Here is a 19,928-nt window from a genome sequence, read left to right on the forward strand (position 1 = left end):
GGAAAGCAATGCAAAGATTATTGCAAAGCAATGCGAATACTATTGCAAAGCAATGCACAGAGACTATTGCAAAGCAATGCACAGACTATTGCAAAGCAATGCACAGAGACTATTGCAAAGCAATGCACAGACTATTGCAAAGCAATGCACAGAGACTATTGCAAAGCAATGCACATACTATTGCAAAGCAATGCACAGACTATTGAAAAGCAATGCACAGAGACTATTGCAAAGCAATGCACAGACTATTGCAAAGCAATGCACAGACTATTGCAAAGCAATGCACGGAGACTATTGCAAAGCAATGCACGGACTATTGCAAAGCAATGCACAGACTATTGCAAAGCAATGCACAGACTAACAGGCTATTGCAAAGCAATGCACAGACTATTGCAAAGCAATGCACAGACTATTGCAAAGCAATGCACAGACTATTGCAAAGCAATGCGCAGAGACTATTGCAAAGAAATGCACATAGACTATTGCAAAGCAATGCACAGACTATTGCAAAGCAATGCACAGAGACAATTGCAAAGCAATGCACAGACTATTGCAAAGCAATGGACAGACTATTGCAAGCAATGCACAGATTATTGCAAAGCAATGCACAGACTATTTCAAAGCAATGCACAGACTATTGCAAAGCAATGCACAGAGACTATTGCAAAGCAATGCACAGACTATTGCAAAGCAATGCACAGACTATTGCAAAGCAATGCACAGACTATTGCAAAGCAATGCACAGAGACTATTGCAAAGCAATGCACAGACTATTGCAAAGCAATGCACAGAGACTATTGCAAAGCAATGCACATACTATTGCAAAGCAATGCACAGACTATTGAAAAGCAATGCACAGAGACTATTGCAAAGCAATGCACAGACTATTGCAAAGCAATGCACAGACTATTGCAAAGCAATGCACGGAGACTATTGCAAAGCAATGCACGGACTATTCCAAAGCAATGCACAGACTATTGCAAAGCAATGCACAGACTAACAGGCTATTGCAAAGCAATGCACAGACTATTGCAAAGCAATGCACAGACTATTGCAAAGCAATGCACAGACTATTGCAAAGCAATGCGCAGAGACTGTTGCAAAGCAATGCATATAGACTATTGCAAAGCAATGCACAGACTATTGCAAAGCAATGCACAGAGACAATTGCAAAGCAATGCACAGAGACTATTGCAAAGCAATGCACAGAGACTATTGCAAAGCAATGAACAGAGACTATTGCAAAGCAATGCACAGAGACTATGGCAAAGCAATGCACAGACTATTGCAAAGCAATGCACAGACTATTGCAAAGCAATGCACAGACTATTGCAAAGCAATGCACAGAGACTATTGCATAGCAATGCACAGAGACTTTTGCAAAGCAATGCACAGAGACTATTGCAAAGCAATGCACAGACTACTGCAAAGCAATGCACAGACTATGCAAAGCAATGCACAGGGACTATTGCAAAGCAATGCACAGACTATTGCAAAGCAATGCACAGACTATTGCAAAGCAATGCACAGAGACTATTGCAAAGCAATGCACAGACTATTGGAAAGCAATGCAAAGACTATTGCAAAGCAATGCACAGAGACTATTGCAAAGCAATACACAGATACTATTGCAAAGCAACGCACAGACTATTGCAAAGCAATGCACAGACTATTGCAAAGCAATGCACAGAGACTATTGCAAAGCAATGCACAGAGACTATTGCAAAGCAATGCACAGAGACTATTGCAAAGCAATGCACAGACTATTGAAAAGCATTGCACAGAGACTATTGCAAAGCAATGCACAGAGACTATTGCAAAGCAATGCACAGAGACTATTGCAAAGCAATGCACATAGACTATTGCAAAGCAATGCACAGACTATTGCACAGCAATGCACAGACTATTGCAAGCAATGCACAGATTATTGCAAAGCAATGCACAAACTATTTCAAAGCAATGCACAGACTATTGCAAAGAAATGCGCAGAGACTATTGCAAAGCAATGCACAGAGACTATTGCAAAGCAATGCACAGACTATTGCAAAGCAATGCACAGACTAACAGACTATTGCAAAGCAATGCACAGAGACTTTTGCAAAGCAATGCACAGATACTATTGCAAAGCAATGCAGAGTCTATTGCAAAGCAATGCACAGACTATTGCAAAGCAATGCACAGAGACTATTGCAAAGCAATGCACAGACTATTGGAAAGCAATGCAAAGATTATTGCAAAGCAATGCGAATACTATTGCAAAGCAATGCACAGAGACTATTGCAAAGCAATGCACAGACTATTGCAAAGCAATGCACAGAGACTATTGCAAAGCAATGCACAGACTATTGCAAAGCAATGCACAGAGACTATTGCAAAGCAATGCACATACTATTGCAAAGCAATGCACAGACTATTGAAAAGCAATGCACAGAGACTATTGCAAAGCAATGCACAGACTATTGCAAAGCAATGCACAGACTATTGCAAAGCAATGCACGGAGACTATTGCAAAGCAATGCACGGACTATTGCAAAGCAATGCACAGACTATTGCAAAGCAATGCACAGACTAACAGGCTATTGCAAAGCAATGCACAGACTATTGCAAAGCAATGCACAGACTATTGCAAAGCAATGGACAGACTATTGCAAGCAATGCACAGATTATTGCAAAGCAATGCACAGACTATTTCAAAGAAATGCACAGACTATTGCAAAGCAATGCACAGAGACTATTGCAAAGCAATGCACAGACTATTGCAAAGCAATGCACAGACTATTGCAAAGCAATGCACAGACTATTGCAAAGCAATGCACAGACTATTGCAAAGCAATGCACAGAGACTATTGCAAAGCAATGCACGGACTATTGCAAAGCAATGCACAGAGACTATTGCAAAGCAATGCACATACTATTGCAAAGCAATGCACAGACTATTGAAAAGCAATGCACAGAGACTATTGCAAAGCAATCCACAGACTATTGCAAAGCAATGCACAGACTATTGCAAAGCAATGCACGGAGACTATTGCAAAGCAATGCACGGACTATTGCAAAGCAATGCACAGACTATTGCAAAGCAATGCACAGACTAACAGGCTATTGCAAAGCAATGCACAGACTATTGCAAAGCAATGCACAGACTATTGCAAAGCAATGCACAGACTATTGCAAAGCAATGCGCAGAGACTGTTGCAAAGCAATGCACATAGACTATTGCAAAGCAATGCACAGACTATTGCAAAGCAATGCACAGAGACAATTGCAAAGCAATGCACAGACTATTGCAAAGCAATGGACAGACTATTGCAAGCAATGCACAGATTATTGCAAAGCAATGCACAGACTATTTCAAAGCAATGCACAGACTATTGCAAAGCAATGCACAGAGACTATTGCAAAGCAATGCATAGACTATTGCAAAGCAATGCACAGACTATTGCAAAGCAATGCACAGACTATTGCAAAGCAATGCACAGACTATTGCAAAGCAATGCACAGAGACTATTGCAAAGCAATACACAGATACTATTGCAAAGCAATGCAGAGTCTATTGCAAAGCAATGCACAGACTATTGCAAAGCAATGAACAGAGACTATTGCAAAGCAATGCACAGAGACTATGGCAAAGCAATGCACAGACTATTGCAAAGCAATGCACAGACTATTGCAAAGCAATGCACAGACTATTGCAAAGCAATGCACAGAGACTATTGCATAGCAATGCACAGAGACTTTTGCAAAGCAATGCACAGAGACTATTGCAAAGCAATGCACAGACTACTGCAAAGCAATGCACAGACTATGCAAAGCAATGCACAGAGACTATTGCAAAGCAATGCACAGACTATTGCAAAGCAATGCACAGACTATTGCAAAGCAATGCACAGAGACTATTGCAAAGCAATGCACAGACTATTGGAAAGCAATGCAAAGACTATTGCAAAGCAATGCACAGAGACTATTGCAAAGCAATACACAGATACTATTGCAAAGCAACGCACAGACTATTGCAAAGCAATGCACAGACTATTGCAAAGCAATGCACAGAGACTATTGCAAAGCAATGCACAGAGACTATTGCAAAGCAATGCACAGAGACTATTGCAAAGCAATGCACAGACTATTGAAAAGCATTGCACAGAGACTATTGCAAAGCAATGCACAGAGACTATTGCAAAGCAATGCACATAGACTATTGCAAAGCAATGCACAGACTATTGCACAGCAATGCACAGACTATTGCAAGCAATGCACAGATTATTGCAAAGCAATGCACAAACTATTTCAAAGCAATGCACAGACTATTGCAAAGAAATGCGCAGAGACTATTGCAAAGCAATGCACAGAGACTATTGCAAAGCAATGCACAGACTATTGCAAAGCAATGCACAGACTAACAGACTATTGCAAAGCAATGCACAGAGACTTTTGCAAAGCAATGCACAGAGACTTTTGCAAAGCAATGCACAGATACTATTGCAAAGCAATGCAGAGTCTATTGCAAAGCAATGCACAGACTATTGCAAAGCAATGCACAGAGACTATTGCAAAGCAATGCACAGACTATTGGAAAGCAATGCAAAGATTATTGCAAAGCAATGCGAATACTATTGCAAAGCAATGCACAGAGACTATTGCAAAGCAATGCACAGACTATTGCAAAGCAATGCACAGAGACTATTGCAAAGCAATGCACAGACTATTGCAAAGCAATGCACAGAGACTATTGCAAAGCAATGCACATACTATTGCAAAGCAATGCACAGACTATTGAAAAGCAATGCACAGAGACTATTGCAAAGCAATGCACAGACTATTGCAAAGCAATGCACAGACTATTGCAAAGCAATGCACGGAGACTATTGCAAAGCAATGCACGGACTATTGCAAAGCAATGCACAGACTATTGCAAAGCAATGCACAGACTAACAGGCTATTGCAAAGCAATGCACAGACTATTGCAAAGCAATGCACAGACTATTGCAAAGCAATGCACAGACTAACAGGCTATTGCAAAGCAATGCACAGACTATTGCAAAGCAATGCACAGACTATTGCAAAGCAATGCACAGACTATTGCAAAGCAATGCACAGACTATTGCAAAGCAATGCACAGAGACTATTGCATAGCAATGCACAGAGACTATTGCAAAGCAATGCACAGACTACTGCAAAGCAATGCACAGACTATGCAAAGCAATGCACAGGGACTATTGCAAAGCAATGCACAGACTATTGCAAAGCAATGCACAGACTATTGCAAAGCAATGCACAGAGACTATTGCAAAGCAATGCACAGACTATTGGAAAGCAATGCAAAGACTATTGCAAAGCAATGCACAGAGACTATTGCAAAGCAATACACAGATACTATTGCAAAGCAACGCACAGACTATTGCAAAGCAATGCACAGACTATTGCAAAGCAATGCACAGAGACTATTGCAAAGCAATGCACAGAGACTATTGCAAAGCAATGCACAGAGACTATTGCAAAGCAATGCACAGACTATTGAAAAGCATTGCACAGAGACTATTGCAAAGCAATGCACAGAGACTATTGCAAAGCAATGCACAGAGACTATTGCAAAGCAATGCACATAGACTATTGCAAAGCAATGCACAGACTATTGCACAGCAATGCACAGACTATTGCAAGCAATGCACAGATTATTGCAAAGCAATGCACAAACTATTTCAAAGCAATGCACAGACTATTGCAAAGAAATGCGCAGAGACTATTGCAAAGCAATGCACAGAGACTATTGCAAAGCAATGCACAGACTATTGCAAAGCAATGCACAGACTAACAGACTATTGCAAAGCAATGCACAGAGACTTTTGCAAAGCAATGCACAGAGACTTTTGCAAAGCAATGCACATATACTATTGCAAAGCAATGCAGAGTCTATTGCAAAGCAATGCACAGACTATTGCAAAGCAATGCACAGAGACTATTGCAAAGCAATGCACATACTAACAGACTATTGCAAAGCAATGCACAGAGACTTTTGCAAAGCAATGCACAGAGACTTTTGCAAAGCAATGCACAGATACTATTGCAAAGCAATGCAGAGTCTATTGCAAAGCAATGCACAGACTATTGCAAAGCAATGCACAGAGACTATTGCAAAGCAATGCACAGACTATTGGAAAGCAATGCAAAGATTATTGCAAAGCAATGCGAATACTATTGCAAAGCAATGCACAGAGACTATTGCAAAGCAATGCACAGACTATTGCAAAGCAATGCACAGAGACTATTGCAAAGCAATGCACAGACTATTGCAAAGCAATGCACAGAGACTATTGCAAAGCAATGCACATACTATTGCAAAGCAATGCACAGACTATTGAAAAGCAATGCACAGAGACTATTGCAAAGCAATGCACAGACTATTGCAAAGCAATGCACAGACTATTGCAAAGCAATGCACGGAGACTATTGCAAAGCAATGCACGGACTATTGCAAAGCAATGCACAGACTATTGCAAAGCAATGCACAGACTAACAGGCTATTGCAAAGCAATGCACAGACTATTGCAAAGCAATGCACAGACTATTGCAAAGCAATGCACAGACTAACAGGCTATTGCAAAGCAATGCACAGACTATTGCAAAGCAATGCACAGACTATTGCAAAGCAATGCACAGACTATTGCAAAGCAATGCACAGACTATTGCAAAGCAATGCACAGAGACTATTGCATAGCAATGCACAGAGACTATTGCAAAGCAATGCACAGACTACTGCAAAGCAATGCACAGACTATGCAAAGCAATGCACAGGGACTATTGCAAAGCAATGCACAGACAATTGCAAAGCAATGCACAGACTATTGCAAAGCAATGCACAGAGACTATTGCAAAGCAATGCACAGACTATTGGAAAGCAATGCAAAGACTATTGCAAAGCAATGCACAGAGACTATTGCAAAGCAATACACAGATACTATTGCAAAGCAACGCACAGACTATTGCAAAGCAATGCACAGACTATTGCAAAGCAATGCACAGAGACTATTGCAAAGCAATGCACAGAGACTATTGCAAAGCAATGCACAGAGACTATTGCAAAGCAATGCACAGACTATTGAAAAGCATTGCACAGAGACTATTGCAAAGCAATGCACAGAGACTATTGCAAAGCAATGCACAGAGACTATTGCAAAGCAATGCACATAGACTATTGCAAAGCAATGCACAGACTATTGCACAGCAATGCACAGACTATTGCAAGCAATGCACAGATTATTGCAAAGCAATGCACAAACTATTTCAAAGCAATGCACAGACTATTGCAAAGAAATGCGCAGAGACTATTGCAAAGCAATGCACAGAGACTATTGCAAAGCAATGCACAGACTATTGCAAAGCAATGCACAGACTAACAGACTATTGCAAAGCAATGCACAGAGACTTTTGCAAAGCAATGCACAGAGACTTTTGCAAAGCAATGCACAGATACTATTGCAAAGCAATGCAGAGTCTATTGCAAAGCAATGCACAGACTATTGCAAAGCAATGCACAGAGACTATTGCAAAGCAATGCACAGACTATTGGAAAGCAATGCAAAGATTATTGCAAAGCAATGCGAATACTATTGCAAAGCAATGCACAGAGACTATTGCAAAGCAATGCACAGACTATTGCAAAGCAATGCACAGAGACTATTGCAAAGCAATGCACATACTATTGCAAAGCAATGCACAGACTATTGAAAAGCAATGCACAGAGACTATTGCAAAGCAATGCACAGACTATTGCAAAGCAATGCACAGACTATTGCAAAGCAATGCACGGAGACTATTGCAAAGCAATGCACGGACTATTGCAAAGCAATGCACAGACTATTGCAAAGCAATGCACAGACTAACAGGCTATTGCAAAGCAATGCACAGACTATTGCAAAGCAATGCACAGACTATTGCAAAGCAATGCACAGACTTTTGCAAAGCAATGCGCAGAGACTATTGCAAAGCAATGCGCATAGACTATTGCAAAGCAATGCACAGACTATTGCAAAGCAATGCACAGAGACAATTGCAAAGCAATGCACAGACTATTGCAAAGCAATGGACAGACTATTGCAAGCAATGCACAGATTATTGCAAAGCAATGCACAGACTATTTCAAAGCAATGCACAGACTATTGCAAAGCAATGCACAGAGACTATTGCAAAGCAATGCACAGACTATTGCAAAGCAATGCACAGACTATTGCAAAGCAATGCACAGACTATTGCAAAGCAATGCACAGACTATTGCAAAGCAATGCACAGAGACTATTGCAAAGCAATGCACGGACTATTGCAAAGCAATGCACAGAGACTATTGCAAAGCAATGCACAGACTATTGCAAAGCAATGCACAGACTATTGCAAAGCAATGCACGGAGACTATTGCAAAGCAATGCACGGACTATTGCAAAGCAATGCACAGACTATTGCAAAGCAATGCACAGACTAACAGGCTATTGCAAAGCAATGCACAGACTATTGCAAAGCAATGCACAGACTATTGCAAAGCAATGCACAGACTTTTGCAAAGCAATGCGCAGAGACTATTGCAAAGCAATGCGCATAGACTATTGCAAAGCAATGCACAGACTATTGCAAAGCAATGCACAGAGACAATTGCAAAGCAATGCACAGACTATTGCAAAGCAATGGACAGACTATTGCAAGCAATGCACAGATTATTGCAAAGCAATGCACAGACTATTTCAAAGCAATGCACAGACTATTGCAAAGCAATGCACAGAGACTATTGCAAAGCAATGCACAGACTATTGCAAAGCAATGCACAGACTATTGCAAAGCAATGCACAGACTATTGCAAAGCAATGCACAGACTATTGCAAAGCAATGCACAGAGACTATTGCAAAGCAATGCACGGACTATTGCAAAGCAATGCACAGAGACTATTGCAAAGCAATGCACATACTATTGCAAAGCAATGCACAGACTATTGAAAAGCAATGCACAGAGACTATTGCAAAGCAATGCACAGACTATTGCAAAGCAATGCACAGACTATTGCAAAGCAATGCACGGAGACTATTGCAAAGCAATGCACGGACTATTGCAAAGCAATGCACAGACTATTGCAAAGCAATGCACAGACTAACAGGCTATTGCAAAGCAATGCACAGACTATTGCAAAGCAATGCACAGACTATTGCAAAGCAATGCACAGACTATTGCAAAGCAATGCGCAGAGACTGTTGCAAAGCAATGCACATAGACTATTGCAAAGCAATGCACAGACTATTGCAAAGCAATGCACAGAGACAATTGCAAAGCAATGCACAGACTATTGCAAAGCAATGGACAGACTATTGCAAGCAATGCACAGATTATTGCAAAGCAATGCACAGACTATTTCAAAGCAATGCACAGACTATTGCAAAGCAATGCACAGAGACTATTGCAAAGCAATGCATAGACTATTGCAAAGCAATGCACAGACTATTGCAAAGCAATGCACAGACTATTGCAAAGCAATGCACAGACTATTGCAAAGCAATGCACAGAGACTATTGCAAAGCAATACACAGATACTATTGCAAAGCAATGCAGAGTCTATTGCAAAGCAATGCACAGACTATTGCAAAGCAATGAACAGAGACTATTGCAAAGCAATGCACAGAGACTATGGCAAAGCAATGCACAGACTATTGCAAAGCAATGCACAGACTATTGCAAAGCAATGCACAGACTATTGCAAAGCAATGCACAGAGACTATTGCATAGCAATGCACAGAGACTTTTGCAAAGCAATGCACAGAGACTATTGCAAAGCAATGCACAGACTACTGCAAAGCAATGCACAGACTATGCAAAGCAATGCACAGAGACTATTGCAAAGCAATGCACAGACTATTGCAAAGCAATGCACAGACTATTGCAAAGCAATGCACAGAGACTATTGCAAAGCAATGCACAGACTATTGGAAAGCAATGCAAAGACTATTGCAAAGCAATGCACAGAGACTATTGCAAAGCAATACACAGATACTATTGCAAAGCAACGCACAGACTATTGCAAAGCAATGCACAGACTATTGCAAAGCAATGCACAGAGACTATTGCAAAGCAATGCACAGAGACTATTGCAAAGCAATGCACAGAGACTATTGCAAAGCAATGCACAGACTATTGAAAAGCATTGCACAGAGACTATTGCAAAGCAATGCACAGAGACTATTGCAAAGCAATGCACATAGACTATTGCAAAGCAATGCACAGACTATTGCACAGCAATGCACAGACTATTGCAAGCAATGCACAGATTATTGCAAAGCAATGCACAAACTATTTCAAAGCAATGCACAGACTATTGCAAAGAAATGCGCAGAGACTATTGCAAAGCAATGCACAGAGACTATTGCAAAGCAATGCACAGACTATTGCAAAGCAATGCACAGACTAACAGACTATTGCAAAGCAATGCACAGAGACTTTTGCAAAGCAATGCACAGAGACTTTTGCAAAGCAATGCACAGATACTATTGCAAAGCAATGCAGAGTCTATTGCAAAGCAATGCACAGACTATTGCAAAGCAATGCACAGAGACTATTGCAAAGCAATGCACAGACTATTGGAAAGCAATGCAAAGATTATTGCAAAGCAATGCGAATACTATTGCAAAGCAATGCACAGAGACTATTGCAAAGCAATGCACAGACTATTGCAAAGCAATGCACAGAGACTATTGCAAAGCAATGCACAGACTATTGCAAAGCAATGCACAGAGACTATTGCAAAGCAATGCACATACTATTGCAAAGCAATGCACAGACTATTGAAAAGCAATGCACAGAGACTATTGCAAAGCAATGCACAGACTATTGCAAAGCAATGCACAGACTATTGCAAAGCAATGCACGGAGACTATTGCAAAGCAATGCACGGACTATTGCAAAGCAATGCACAGACTATTGCAAAGCAATGCACAGACTAACAGGCTATTGCAAAGCAATGCACAGACTATTGCAAAGCAATGCACAGACTATTGCAAAGCAATGCACAGACTAACAGGCTATTGCAAAGCAATGCACAGACTATTGCAAAGCAATGCACAGACTATTGCAAAGCAATGCACAGACTATTGCAAAGCAATGCGCAGAGACTATTGCAAAGCAATGCACATAGACTATTGCAAAGCAATGCACAGACTATTGCAAAGCAATGCACAGAGACAATTGCAAAGCAATGCACAGACTATTGCAAAGCAATGGACAGACTATTGCAAGCAATGCACAGATTATTGCAAAGCAATGCACAGACTATTTCAAAGCAATGCACAGACTATTGCAAAGCAATGCACAGAGACTATTGCAAAGCAATGCACAGACTATTGCAAAGGAATGCACAGACTATTGCAAAGCAATGCACAGACTATTGCAAAGCAATGCACAGAGACTATTGCAACGCAATACACAGATACTATTGCAAAGCAATGCAGAGTCTATTGCAAAGCAATGCACAGACTATTGCAAAGCTGAACAGAGACTATTGCAAAGCAATGCACAGAGACTATGGCAAAGCAATGCACAGACTATTGCAAAGCAATGCACAGACTATTGCAAAGCAATGCACAGACTATTGCAAAGCAATGCACAGAGACTATTGCATAGCAATGCACAGAGACTTTTGCAAAGCAATGCACAGAGACTATTGCAAAGCAATGCACAGAGACTTTTGCAAAGCAATGCACAGAGACTATTGCAAAGCAATGCACAGACTATTGCAAAGCAATGCACAGACTAACAGACTATTGCAAAGCAATGCACAGAGACTTTTGCAAAGCAATGCACAGAGACTTTTGCAAAGCAATGCACAGATACTATTGCAAAGCATTGCAGAGTCTATTGCAAAGCAATGCACAGACTATTGCAAAGCAATGCACAGAGACTATTGCAAAGCAATGCACAGACTATTGGAAAGCAATGCAAAGATTATTGCAAAGCAATGCGAATACTATTGCAAAGCAATGCACAGAGACTATTGCAAAGCAATGCACAGACTATTGCAAAGCAATGCACAGAGACTATTGCAAAGCAATGCACAGACTATTGCAAAGCAATGCACAGAGACTATTGCAAAGCAATGCACATACTATTGCAAAGCAATGCACAGACTATTGAAAAGCAATGCACAGAGACTATTGCAAAGCAATGCACAGACTATTGCAAAGCAATGCACAGACTATTGCAAAGCAATGCACGGAGACTATTGCAAAGCAATGCACGGACTATTGCAAAGCAATGCACAGACTATTGCAAAGCAATGCACAGACTAACAGGCTATTGAAAAGCAATGCACAGACTATTGCAAAGCAATGCACAGACTATTGCAAAGCAATGCACATAGACTATTGCAAAGCAATGCACAGACTATTGCAAAGCAATGCACAGAGACAATTGCAAAGCAATGCACAGACTATTGCAAAGCAATGGACAGACTATTGCAAGCAATGCACAGATTATTGCAAAGCAATGCACAGACTATTTCAAAGCAATGCACAGACTATTGCAAAGCAATGCACAGAGACTATTGCAAAGCAATGCACAGACTATTGCAAAGCAATGCACAGACTATTGCAAAGCAATGCACAGACTATTGCAAAGCAATGCACAGACTATTGCAAAGCAATGCACAGAGACTATTGCAAAGCAATACACAGATACTATTGCAAAGCAATGCAGAGTCTATTGCAAAGCAATGCACAGACTATTGCAAAGCAATGAACAGAGACTATTGCAAAGCAATGCACAGAGACTATGGCAAAGCAATGCACAGACTATTGCAAAGCAATGCACAGACTATTGCAAAGCAATGCACAGACTATTGCAAAGCAATGCACAGAGACTATTGCATAGCAATGCACAGAGACTTTTGCAAAGCAATGCACAGAGACTATTGCAAAGCAATGCACAGACTACTGCAAAGCAATGCACAGACTATGCAAAGCAATGCACAGAGACTATTGCAAAGCAATGCACAGACTATTGCAAAGCAATGCACAGACTATTGCAAAGCAATGCACAGAGACTATTGCAAAGCAATGCACAGACTATTGGAAAGCAATGCAAAGACTATTGCAAAGCAATGCACAGAGACTATTGCAAAGCAATACACAGATACTATTGCAAAGCAATGCACAGACTATTGCAAAGCAATGGACAGACTATTGCAAGCAATGCACAGATTATTGCAAAGCAATGCACAGACTATTTCAAAGCAATGCACAGACTATTGCAAAGCAATGCACAGAGACTATTGCAAAGCAATGCACAGACTATTGCAAAGCAATGCACAGACTATTGCAAAGCAATGCACAGACTATTGCAAAGCAATGCACAGAGACTATTGCAAAGCAATACACAGATACTATTGCAAAGCAATGCAGAGTCTATTGCAAAGCAATGCACAGACTATTGCAAAGCAATGAACAGAGACTATTGCAAAGCAATGCACAGAGACTATGGCAAAGCAATGCACAGACTATTGCAAAGCAATGCACAGACTATTGCAAAGCAATGCACAGACTATTGCAAAGCAATGCACAGAGACTATTGCATAGCAATGCACAGAGACTTTTGCAAAGCAATGCACAGAGACTATTGCAAAGCAATGCACAGACTACTGCAAAGCAATGCACAGACTATGCAAAGCAATGCACAGAGACTATTGCAAAGCAATGCACAGACTATTGCAAAGCAATGCACAGACTATTGCAAAGCAATGCACAGAGACTATTGCAAAGCAATGCACAGACTATTGGAAAGCAATGCAAAGACTATTGCAAAGCAATGCACAGAGACTATTGCAAAGCAATACACAGATACTATTGCAAAGCAACGCACAGACTATTGCAAAGCAATGCACAGACTATTGCAAAGCAATGCACAGAGACTATTGCAAAGCAATGCACAGAGACTATTGCAAAGCAATGCACAGAGACTATTGCAAAGCAATGCACAGACTATTGAAAAGCATTGCACAGAGACTATTGCAAAGCAATGCACAGAGACTATTGCAAAGCAATGCACAGAGACTATTGCAAAGCAATGCACATAGACTATTGCAAAGCAATGCACAGACTATTGCACAGCAATGCACAGACTATTGCAAGCAATGCACAGATTATTGCAAAGCAATGCACAAACTATTTCAAAGCAATGCACAGACTATTGCAAAGAAATGCGCAGAGACTATTGCAAAGCAATGCACAGAGACTATTGCAAAGCAATGCACAGACTATTGCAAAGCAATGCACAGACTAACAGACTATTGCAAAGCAATGCACAGAGACTTTTGCAAAGCAATGCACAGAGACTTTTGCAAAGCAATGCACAGATACTATTGCAAAGCAATGCAGAGTCTATTGCAAAGCAATGCACAGACTATTGCAAAGCAATGCACAGAGACTATTGCAAAGCAATGCACAGACTATTGGAAAGCAATGCAAAGATTATTGCAAAGCAATGCGAATACTATTGCAAAGCAATGCACAGAGACTATTGCAAAGCAATGCACAGACTATTGCAAAGCAATGCACAGAGACTATTGCAAAGCAATGCACAGACTATTGCAAAGCAATGCACAGAGACTATTGCAAAGCAATGCACATACTATTGCAAAGCAATGCACAGACTATTGAAAAGCAATGCACAGAGACTATTGCAAAGCAATGCACAGACTATTGTAAAGCAATGCACGGACTATTGCAAAGCAATGCACAGACTATTGCAAAGCAATGCACAGACTAACAGGCTATTGCAAAGCAATGCACAGACTATTGCAAAGCAATGCACAGACTATTGCAAAGCAATGCACAGACTATTGCAAAGCAATGCGCAGAGACTATTGCAAAGCAATGCACATAGACTATTGCAAAGCAATGCACAGACTATTGCAAAGCAATGCACAGACTATTGCACAGCAATGCACAGACTATTGCAAGCAATGCACAGACTATTGCAATGCAATGCACAGAGACTATTGCAAAGCAATGCACAGAGACTATTGCAAAGCAATGCACAGAGACTATTGCAAAGCAATGCACAGACTATTGAAAAGCATTGCACAGAGACTATTGCAAAGCAATGCACAGAGACTATTGCAAAGCAATGCACAGAGACTATTGCAAAGCAATGCACATAGACTATTGCAAAGCAATGCACAGACTATTGCACAGCAATGCACAGACTATTGCAAGCAATGCACAGATTATTGCAAAGCAATGCACAAACTATTTCAAAGCAATGCACAGACTATTGCAAAGAAATGCGCAGAGACTATTGCAAAGCAATGCACAGAGACTATTGCAAAGCAATGCACAGACTATTGCAAAGCAATGCACAGACTAACAGACTATTGCAAAGCAATGCACAGAGACTTTTGCAAAGCAATGCACAGAGACTTTTGCAAAGCAATGCACAGATACTATTGCAAAGCAATGCAGAGTCTATTGCAAAGCAATGCACAGACTATTGCAAAGCAATGCACAGAGACTATTGCAAAGCAATGCACAGACTATTGGAAAGCAATGCAAAGATTATTGCAAAGCAATGCGAATACTATTGCAAAGCAATGCACAGAGACTATTGCAAAGCAATGCACAGACTATTGCAAAGCAATGCACAGAGACTATTGCAAAGCAATGCACAGACTATTGCAAAGCAATGCACAGAGACTATTGCAAAGCAATGCACATACTATTGCAAAGCAATGCACAGACTATTGAAAAGCAATGCACAGAGACTATTGCAAAGCAATGCACAGACTATTGTAAAGCAATGCACGGAGACTATTGCAAAGCAATGCACGGACTATTGCAAAGCAATGCACAGACTATTGCAAAGCAATGCACAGACTAACAGGCTATTGCAAAGCAATGCACAGACTATTGCAAAGCAATGCACAGACTATTGCAAAGCAATGCACAGACTATTGCAAAGCAATGCGCAGAGACTATTGCAAAGCAATGCACATAGACTATTGCAAAGCAATGCACAGACTATTGCAAAGCAATGCACAGAGACAATTGCAAAGCAATGCACAGACTATTGCAAAGCAATGGACAGACTATTGCAAGCAATGCACAGATTATTGCAAAGCAATGCACAGACTATTTCAAAGCAATGCACAGACTATTGCAAAGCAATGCACAGAGACTATTGCAAAGCAATGCACAGACTATTGCAAAGCAATGCACAGACTATTGCAAAGCAATGCACAGACTATTGCAAAGCAATGCACAGACTATTGCAAAGCAATGCACAGAGACTATTGCAACGCAATACACAGATACTATTGCAAAGCAATGCAGAGTCTATTGCAAAGCAATGCACAGACTATTGCAAAGCAATGAACAGAGACTATTGCAAAGCAATGCACAGAGACTATGGCAAAGCAATGCACAGACTATTGCAAAGCAATGCACAGACTATTGCAAAGCAATGCACAGACTATTGCAAAGCAATGCACAGAGACTATTGCATAGCAATGCACAGAGACTTTTGCAAAGCAATGCACAGAGACTATTGCAAAGCAATGCACAGACTACTGCAAAGCAATGCACAGACTATGCAAAGCAATGCACAGAGACTATTGCAAAGCAATGCACAGACTATTGCAAAGCAATGCACAGACTATTGCAAAGCAATGCACAGAGACTTTTGCAAAGCAATGCACAGACTATTGGAAAGCAATGCAAAGACTATTGCAAAGCAATGCACAGAGACTATTGCAAAGCAATACACAGATACTATTGCAAAGCAACGCACAGACTATTGCAAAGCAATGCACAGACTATTGCAAAGCAATGCACAGAGACTATTGCAAAGCAATGCACAGAGACTATTGCAAAGCAATGCACAGAGACTATTGCAAAGCAATGCACAGAGACTATTGCAAAGCAATGCACATAGACTATTGCAAAGCAATGCACAGACTATTGCACAGCAATGCACAGACTATTGCAAGCAATGCACAGATTATTGCAAAGCAATGCACAAACTATTTCAAAGCAATGCACAGACTATTGCAAAGAAATGCGCAGAGACTATTGCAAAGCAATGCACAGAGACTATTGCAAAGCAATGCACAGACTATTGCAAAGCAATGCCCAGACTAACAGACTATTGCAAAGCAATGCACAGAGACTTTTGCAAAGCAATGCACAGAGACTTTTGCAAAGCAATGCACAGATACTATTGCAAAGCAATGCAGAGTCTATTGCAAAGCAATGCACAGACTATTGCAAAGCAATGCACAGAGACTATTGCAAAGCAATGCACAGACTATTGGAAAGCAATGCAAAGATTATTGCAAAGCAATGCGAATACTATTGCAAAGCAATGCACAGAGACTATTGCAAAGCAATGCACAGACTATTGCAAAGCAATGCACAGAGACTATTGCAAAGCAATGCACAGACTATTGAAAAGCAATGCACAGAGACTATTGCAAAGCAATGCACAGACTATTGCAAAGCAATGCACAGACTATTGCAAAGCAATGCACGGAGACTATTGCAAAGCAATGCACGGACTATTGCAAAGCAATGCACAGACTATTGCAAAGCAATGCACAGACTAACAGGCTATTGCAAAGCAATGCACAGACTATTGCAAAGCAATGCACAGACTATTGCAAAGCAATGCGCAGAGACTATTGCAAAGCAATGCACATAGACTATTGCAAAGCAATGCACAGACTATTGCAAAGCAATGCACAGAGACAATTGCAAAGCAATGCACAGACTATTGCAAAGCAATGGACAGACTATTGCAAGCAATGCACAGATTATTGCAAAGCAATGCACAGACTATTTCAAAGCAATGCACAGACTATTGCAAAGCAATGCACAGAGACTATTGCAAAGCAATGCACAGACTATTGCAAAGCAATGCACAGACTATTGCAAAGCAATGCACAGACTATTGCAAAGCAATGCACAGACTATTGCAAAGCAATGCACAGAGACTATTGCAAAGCAATACACAGATACTATTGCAAAGCAATGCAGAGTCTATTGCAAAGCAATGCACAGACTATTGCAAAGCAATGAACAGAGACTATTGCAAAGCAATGCACAGAGACTATGGCAAAGCAATGCACAGACTATTGCAAAGCAATGCACAGACTATTGCAAAGCAATGCACAGACTATTGCAAAGCAATGCACAGAGACTATTGCATAGCAATGCACAGAGACTTTTGCAAAGTAATGCACAGAGACTATTGCAAAGCAATGCACAGACTACTGCAAAGCAATGCACAGACTATGCAAAGCAATGCACAGAGACTATTGCAAAGCAATGCACAGACTATTGCAAAGCAATGCAAAGACTATTGCAAAGCAATGCACAGAGACTATTGCAAAGCAATGCACAGACTATTGGAAAGCAATGCAAAGACTATTGCAAAGCAATGCACAGAGACTATTGCAAAGCAATACACAGATACTATTGCAAAGCAACGCACAGACTATTGCAAAGCAATGCACAGACTATTGCAAAGCAATGCACAGAGACTATTGCAAAGCAATGCACAGACTATTGCAAAGCAATGCACGGACTATTGCAAAGCAATGCACAGAGACTATTGCAAAGCAATGCACAGACTATTGGAAAGCAATGCAAAGACTATTGCAAAGCAATGCACAGAGACTATTGCAAAGCAATACACAGATACTATTGCAAAGCAACGCACAGACTATTGCAAAGCAATGCACAGACTATTGCAAAGCAATGCACAGAGACTATTGCAAAGCAATGCACAGAGACTATTGCAAAGCAATGCACAGAGACTATTGCAAAGCAATGCACAGACTATTGAAAAGCATTGCACAGAGACTATTGCAAAGCAATGCACAGAGACTATTGCAAAGCAATGCACAGAGACTATTGCAAAGCAATGCACATAGACTATTGCAAAGCAATGCACAGACTATTGCACAGCAATGCACAGACTATTGCAAGCAATGCACAGATTATTGCAAAGCAATGCACAAACTATTTCAAAGCAATGCACAGACTATTGCAAAGAAATGCGCAGAGACTATTGCAAAGCAATGCACAGAGACTATTGCAAAGCAATGCACAGACTATTGCAAAGCAATGCACAGACTAACAGACTATTGCAAAGCAATGCACAGAGACTTTTGCAAAGCAATGCACAGAGACTTTTGCAAAGCAATGCACAGATACTATTGCAAAGCATTGCAGAGTCTATTGCAAAGCAATGCACAGACTATTGCAAAGCAATGCACAGAGACTATTGCAAAGCAATGCACAGACTATTGGAAAGCAATGCAAAGATTATTGCAAAGCAATGCGAATACTATTGCAAAGCAATGCACAGAGACTATTGCAAAGCAATGCACAGACTATTGCAAAGCAATGCACAGAGACTATTGCAAAGCAATGCACAGACTATTGCAAAGCAATGCACAGACTATTGCAAAGCAATGCACGGAGACTATTGCAAAGCAATGCACAGACTATTGCAAAGCAATGCACAGACTATTGCAAAGCAATGCACAGACTAACAGGCTATTGAAAAGCAATGCACAGACTATTGCAAAGCAATGCACAGACTATTGCAAAGCAATGCGCAGAGACTATTGCAAAGCAATGCACATAGACTATTGCAAAGCAATGCACAGACTATTGCAAAGCAATGCACAGAGACAATTGCAAAGCAATGCACAGACTATTGCAAAGCAATGGACAGACTATTGCAAGCAATGCACAGATTATTGCAAAGCAATGCACAGACTATTTCAAAGCAATGCACAGACTATTGCAAAGCAATGCACAGAGACTATTGCAAAGCAATGCACAGACTATTGCAAAGCAATGCACAGACTATTGCAAAGCAATGCACAGACTATTGCAAAGCAATG

This window comes from Lissotriton helveticus (assembly GCF_964261635.1).
Source record: "Lissotriton helveticus chromosome 1_1 unlocalized genomic scaffold, aLisHel1.1 SUPER_1_unloc_15, whole genome shotgun sequence".
Taxonomy (NCBI): domain Eukaryota; kingdom Metazoa; phylum Chordata; class Amphibia; order Caudata; family Salamandridae; genus Lissotriton; species Lissotriton helveticus.